At 46.0% G+C, this 7,705-nt stretch overlaps 1 pseudogene; it reads right to left on the bottom strand.

The window, feature by feature from the left end:
• Positions 1–4,280: 4,280 nt before the first annotated feature.
• LOC124616822 lies at positions 4,281–4,398 on the bottom strand (annotated as a pseudogene).
• Between the last annotated feature and the right edge of the window lie 3,307 nt (positions 4,399–7,705).

Below are 7,705 nucleotides of genomic sequence, written 5' to 3'. Positions count from 1 at the left end.
AGATAGCTGACTGCAATAATCTACAAAGAATTGTTCGCTAAGAATTATTTGCGGATATAGTTGCAGGTGGCGTTGGAGAAAATTTTTCACAAAGCACACATCAACTTGCCTCTGGAATACCCACGTGGAAAGTACAGTATGGAGAATACTGATGTGTCAGCTATTACATCTCTAACATACACAACGTGCGCATGCAATCTATCCCAATGATTTTGAACATGTATATTTTTTCTGTAAGTATATTATATTGCATAATTTTGCAGTACTACACATAGAGTTTATCTTGTTCCTAGTTAAGGCCTGTTCCAACCCGCCCGGTTAGCCGTGAGTGTTGAAGGCCGGCTATCGGGACTGGGAGGTACGCCGATCGCGGATAGGATCTGTCCGGCGGACTGATGAGAAAACCGGGGTGGTACCAAAATCCCTCCTTAGTTACATGATTCCCAAACATTTAGCAATATTTCGCGCACTTTCACTTTAATAATACTACATGCAGACAGTTCGGATTTACAAGTAGGGCCCCATGAGGTAAGAGGGTGACGACAGAAAGGGCACCCGTTAGATTAACCATGCCAAATTCGTTAATGACCATGCCGACCCTGCGCAGATACCGGAACAAGGAAAATGAGAAGGGCAAGTAGAGTTTTAAGACGGTAGACGTCAGGGTCATTAGCGTAATCTTACAAGGATAAGAAACGAGCTAAGCGCACCTCCAACTCGATATCTGCAAGGAGTTATTAGGAAAGTGTAGGCCTCACTCTTACGAGGCCACGCTACCAACTGTGGCGAAGGCGGTGCTCGGTTCTATGGCAGGTTAAGAGAGTTACTCCCGATATTACTACCCAGATATTATAATGTCAATCATGATTTAGTACTTTGTCAAAACTTACGCTGCAGGAGGTCGATGAGAGTTTTTACATTCATTAATATTACAATATAGCTATGTGTAAAAAGAAAGAGAATCTATTTCTCGTATGAGAAGCGAACGAGATACAATACACGCACACACACACACACACACACACACACACACACAAACACAAACACGTACATGACACAGGGGACATTAAAGCATTCTCCCCAAAAAGAACAAAAACTACAACGCTCGGGCGTCAACGATACATCAACGGCCAATATTTCCAGTTCAGAAGCACGAAAACAAATTTAAAGAATCAAATATAGTTTCAGTACTATAAAGAAATGTTTTCTGAAATGATTTTGAATAAATTACAAAGGAAATATAATGTTTATATTCGTATCCTAAATTCCGTGTCAAGTAAATTAAGCGGAATCAGAATAGATAACATAGTCCGTTAGAAGGAAGAAGGTTTGACGATAAACGGGAGATGTGGCTATTTGGCGTCCATCGACCGTGATGTCACTGACAAAGTATAGCGAACACGAATGTCTCAGTTTTAAAGGCACATGATGGCATTTGTTGCAATCAGGTTCGAAGAAGAAAGCTATGTGCCACCACCCTCGGGAACGGAGAGTGAGAAGGAAGGGGATGATACTCGGTACCAGATGACAAGCTTCTCCTCTCGACCAAGTAATGTTCCATCTTACTCGCTTCGCGTTGCCTCATTCCATAGACACTGAACTAGAATATTCGAGTTTATCTTTGTCATTCCGTGCACAGTCTGATTATTATAAAAAGCATGCCACCACCTAACAGTTCTTTCTAGTTCAAGAACTGGCGACAAAATGTCAACGCATCATTCTGTAACCTTTAAGTCGAATATTGGCGCACAGAATATAGCTATGACATTCATAATGGAATCCATTGTTCAATGGTCTATCAGGAAAACGTATTCGGGCAAAATTATTAGGCAAGCAGTTAAGTAAAATAATTTCGTGGTCTGGGTCCAGTATAAAGGGCAGTAGATATTCCGCTAGCCTCCACCAGCCAAATCCTTCAAGAGTGGCATGGGACTGGGCTGGTCCAGCCACCGTCAGTTCACTAGAGTCCATTAGAATATCGTCCTCGTTCCTGCCTCTCTTACCAGTTTCATCTGTTTTATGTGGATCGATAACGTGACTGCCAGGGCTTATGTGCGACAGGAATACTTGTGCATAGTGAAATACACTCCTGGAAATTGAAATAAGAACACCGTGAATTCATTGTCCCAGGAAGGGGAAACTTTATTGACACATTCCTGAGGTCAGATACATCACATGATCACACTGACAGAACCACAGGCACATAGACACAGACAACAGAGCATGCACAATGTCGGCACTAGTACAGTGTATATCCACCTTTCGCAGCAATGCAGGCTGCTATTCTCCCATGGAGACGATCGTAGAGATGCTGGATGTAGTCCTGTGGAACGGCTTGCCATGCCATTTCCACCTGGCGCCTCAGTCGGACCAGCGTTCGTGCTGGACGTGCAGACCGCGTGAGACGACGCTTCATCCAGTCCCAAACATGCTCAATGGGGGACAGATCCGGAGATCTTGCTGGCCAGGGTAGTTGACTTACACCTTCTAGAGCACGTTGGGTGGCACGGGATACATGCGGACGTGCATTGTCCTGTTGGAACAGCAAGTTCCCTTGCCGGTCTAGGAATGGTAGAACGATGGATTCGATGACGGTTTGGATGTACCGTGCACGATTCAGTGTCCCCTCGACGATCACCAGTGGTGTACGGCCAGTGTAGGAGATCGCTCCCCACACCATGATGCCGGGTGTTGGCCCTGTGTGCCTCGGTCGTATGCAGTCCTGATTGTGTCGCTCACCTGCACGGCGCCAAACACGCATACGACCATCATTGGCACCAAGGCAGAAGCGACTCTCATCGCTGAAGACGACACGTCTCCATTCGTCCCTCCATTCACGCCTGTCGCGACACCACTGGAGGCGGGCTGCACGATGTTGGGGCGTGAGCGGAAGACGGCCTAACGGTGTGCGGGACCGTAGCCCAGCTTCATGGAGACGGTTGCGAATGGTCCTCGCCGATACCCCAGGAGCAACATTGTCCCTAATTTGCTGGGAAGTGGCGGTGCGGTCCCCTACGGCACTGCGTAGGATCCAACGGTCTTGGCGTGCATCCGTGCGTCGCTGCGGTCCGGTCCCAGGTCGACGGGCACGTGCACCTTCCGCCGACCACTGGCGACAACATCGATGTACTGTGGAGACCTCACGCCCCACGTGTTGAGCAATTCGGCGGTACGTCCACCCGGCCTCCCGCATGCCCACTATACGCCCTCGCTCAAAGTCCGTCAACTGCACATACGGTTCACGTCCACGCTGTCGCGGCATGCTACCAGTGTTAAAGACTGCGATGGAGCTCCGTATGCCACGGCAAACTGGCTGACACTGACGGCGGCGGTGCACAAATGCTGCGCAGCTAGCGCCATTCGACGGGCAACACCGCGGTTCCTGGTGTGTCCGCTGTGCCGTGCGTGTGATCATTGCTTGTACAGCCCTCTCGCAGTGTCCGGAGCAAGTATGGTGGGTCTGACACACCGGTGTCAATGTGTTCTTTTTTCCATTTCCAGGAGTGTATATTCTGAATTACAAGTTTAACTACTCCATATATATGTGTGATAATTTTCAAACTGTACCAGTATCATGGTGCAAAATCTGCCTAGAAGATTTCGTTCGCTTTTGAAGCCTTTGGCGTCTCTCATACAGAAACTTGACAGCACAACCAACCAACTGAAGAGTTAAAGGTATATTAACCTTTTCCCATTGTCGTCAAATAAAAATTTGTCTCCTTCAGAAGGAAAATGGACCAATTGAAAATATAATTACAAAATAGTTAGTAATGTCAACCAGAGACGGCACCAAATTCGATGAAGAAGAATTACAATATTTCTTAGAAGAGTATACTCACTCGGAAAACCACATATTGACATAAACGAATATTGAAGCTGTGAAGCTCTTGTCTAGTACAATGTGCATGTCACCCACAGATATCTAGAACTGAAATGCGTAATTGAAGGTAATAGCCCAATACTGTACGGTTTTGTCGTAAATCTTTAAAATGAAACACACGTGACACTGTCACCAGCAGACATTTAGTGTGGTACACACAAGGCTACTGCCTGAGCCAGCTGACTGAAATGTGCAGTCACTGGTAACAGGTAGACTGCAGCAGGTGGTGCTTACTACACGAAAGAGTGCGCGCATACAAGCACTGAACAGCTAATAGGAGGTTCGTGGGGTCAGCACAGCGTTCTTACGGTCGTTATGATGGTATTCTTGACCGAAGCCGCTACTATACGGTCGAGTAGCTCCTCAATTGGCATCACGAGGCTGAGTGCACCCCGAAAAATGGCAACAGCGCATGGCGGCCTGGATGGTCTCCCATCCAAGTGCCGACCACGCCCGACAGCGCTTAACGTCGGTGATCTGACGGAAACTGGTGTTACCACTGCGGCAAGGCCGTTGCCTGGTACTATAATCTTGCTCGATAAAACCCGTGCATTGCATCCAATAAACCGAACAATCCACACAATTACTCGTACTTTCTCACTGCCTCGATAAACGACATGATGCCAGTAACCTATGTCGAGCTGTGTTAGTCAGTGCATATCTAAGAAGAAAGAAAAGATACTCGTAAGAAAGAACGTAACAGATTAAAATACGAGCAAAAACATCTTGGGGAGAGGGAGACGAGGTACTTAGAACCTATGAAGTAACAACTAGGGAAAGTATCCGTGAACGAAAAGTATGATATGTGAAAAAACTAAAATTGAATGGAGGTAGCATTCTGAGAAAAGCAAAAGAAATGCGTCGTAAACTGCTAGAGTTGTGAGTGAAATCGAAAATGTGTAAAACCGCACTCAACAGTTTTACATAACATGAAAGAACAAGATACTTAAAAAAGATATAATGAGACTGAAATACGATGATTAACGGTAGGGGATACGGAGGGGAGGTGAACTAAATGGGTACGTACATTAAATATGAAAATTTAAAAGAGTTTCTACGTGGGTCATTGTTGAAGCGCAGCCATGTTTTAAAAAAATTAAAAAATATTCTCTTATATGTCCTCTACCTCATACTTTTTACAACAGCGTACTGGAGTGACTTTACGAGATTACAAGCGTGGAAAAGTATACTTTGGGGGCTGCAGTCTAGAGATTTCTAGCACACACATTAAAAGTTCCTCTCAAATCTCGTCGACTACACTGTTCTCATGAAATATTTATTGTATATTTGTTATTATTTCTTCTTTCTTTCAAGTTCGTGCAGAACAAGCATGGAGCAAATTATTTTGTTTCATTCACCCTCTCTTTCAGGATCAACTGGTAGTGCGCGCTCCAAAGTGGTGGAACTGTCGGGACAGTCTGCGCCGGGACTAATAGAATACTCTTCCACATTTATATTAGGCAGAGACACTATAAAGTTGTGACGCGTTTCGCGCATCAATAGGCACTGCATCGCCAATGACACCTTAAGACCGGAGCAATTCGGCTTTAGGAATCGTCACTCAACAAAACAACTACTCCTCCACGTAGTCGAACATATAACACACAGCTACAACATGAACAAAACCACAGGGGCCTTGTTGCTGGACATCGAAAAAGGTTTCGACCGTCTCTGGCACAATGGCCTTATACGCAAACTAAGTGAAGCTGGTTTCCCGGACGGTCTCGTACGTCTCATACACTCAGATCTCACGAACAGAGGTTTCAACACTGATGTGCAGGGCAAAAAATCGACACAACACGATATCCAAGCTGGCGTACCCCAGGGAAGCATCCTAGGGCCCATTTTGTTGAACCTGTGCATTAAAGACTTCCCAGCAACACAAAACACGACGTTAGCCATCTACGTGGATGATACAGCCATCCTTGAGCAAGATTGGAAACCGTCGAACATTAATCCACGAATACGTACAGCACTCAGAACTGACGAGCCTTGGTTGGAACGATGGCGTATTAAAATAAACGTCGACAAGTGCGAAGCAGTCCTGTTGACACGCAGGCCGAAACTACTGCGCAAACATCAGCACAGATAACACTATATACACACCCATTAAGTTTCCGAGAGAAAATCAGATATATTGGTGTCTGGCTGGACCGGAAACGTACGTGGTGGGATCACATCGAATACGTTGCCAACAGAGCGCACGCGGGGCTCAAACAACTTTATCCAATGCTCAACAGGGAAAACACACTGAATGGGAGGGTGTCGAGGTCCATATACATGACACTGATTAGACTTCTGATGACGTACGCAGCTCCCGTCTGGGGATGTGCAGCTCCTTCACGCCTGCGCCGCCTGCAGATCATACAGAACAAAGTGCTGCGAATCACTAGCAACGCTCCACGGTACACACGCACCGTGGACCTTCACAATGAATACCACCTTGAAACCCTCAAGGAAGTATTCAAAAAACACGCCACACGACTACACAGGAACTCGAGGCACTCGAACAATACAGGGTTATTACAAATGATTGAAGCGATTTCACAGCTCTACAATAACTTTATTATTTGAGATATTTTCACAATGCTTTTCACACAAATACAAAAACTCAAAAAGTTTTTTTTACGAATTCACAAATGTTCGATATGTGCCCCTTTAGTGATTCGGCAGACATCAAGCCGATAATCAAGTTCCTCCCACACTCGGCGCGGCATGTCCCCGTGAATGAGTTCGAAAGCATCGTTGATGCGAGCTCGCAGTTCTGGCACGTTTCTTGGTAGAGGAGGTTTAAACACTGAATCTTTCACATAACCCCACAAAAGAAATAGCATGGGGTTAAGTCGGGAGAGTGTGGAGGCCATGACATGAATTGCTGATCATGATCTCCACCACGACCGATCCATCGGTTTTCCAATCTCCTGTTTAAGAAATGCCGAACATCATGATGGAAGTGCGGTGGAGCACCATCCCGTTGAAAGATGAAGTCGGCGCTGTCGGTCTACAGTTGTGGCATGAGCCAATTTTCCAGCATGTCCAGATACACGTGTCCTGTAACGTTTTTTTTTTTTCGCAGAAGAAAAAGGGGCCGTAAACTTTAAACCGTGAGATTGCACAAAACACGTTAACTTTTGGTGAATTGCGAATTTGCTGCACGAATGCGTGAGGATTCTCTAACGCCCAGATTCGCACATTGTGTCTGTTCACTTCACCATTAAGAAAAAGTGTTGCTTCATCACTGAAAACAAGTTTCGCACTGAACGCATCCTCTTCCATGAGCTGTTGCAACCGCGCCGAAAATTCAAAGCGTTTGACTTTGTCATCGGGTGTCAGGGCTTGTAGCAATTGTAAACGGTAAGGCTTCTGCTTTAGCCTTTTCCGTAAGATTTTCTAAACCGTCGGCTGTGGTACGTTTAGCTCCCTGCTTGCTTTATTCGTCGACTTCCGCGGGCTACGCGTGAAACGTGCCCGCACGCGTTCAACCGTTTCTTCGCTCACTGCAGGCCGACCCGTTGATTTCCCCTTACAGAGGCATCCAGAAGCTTTAAACTGCGCATACCATCGCCGAATGGAGTTAGCAGTTGGTGGATCTTTGTTGAACTTCGTCCTGAAGTGTCACTGCATTGTTATGACTGACTGATGTGAGTGCATTTCAAGCACTACATACGCTTTCTCGGCTCCTGTCGCCATTTTGTCTCACTACGCTCTCGAGCTTTCTGGCGGCAGAAACCTGAAGAGCCTCTTCAGCCGAACAAAAGTTTATGAGTTTTTCTACGTATCTGTAGTGTGTCGTGACCATATGTCAATGAATGGAGCTACAGTGAA

The sequence above is a fragment of the Schistocerca americana genome, chromosome 5, assembly GCF_021461395.2.
Source record: "Schistocerca americana isolate TAMUIC-IGC-003095 chromosome 5, iqSchAmer2.1, whole genome shotgun sequence".
Lineage (NCBI taxonomy): Eukaryota > Metazoa > Arthropoda > Insecta > Orthoptera > Acrididae > Schistocerca > Schistocerca americana.
The sequence above is the reverse complement of the archived record's forward strand: the minus strand, read 5'-3'. Positions and strand labels throughout refer to the sequence as shown.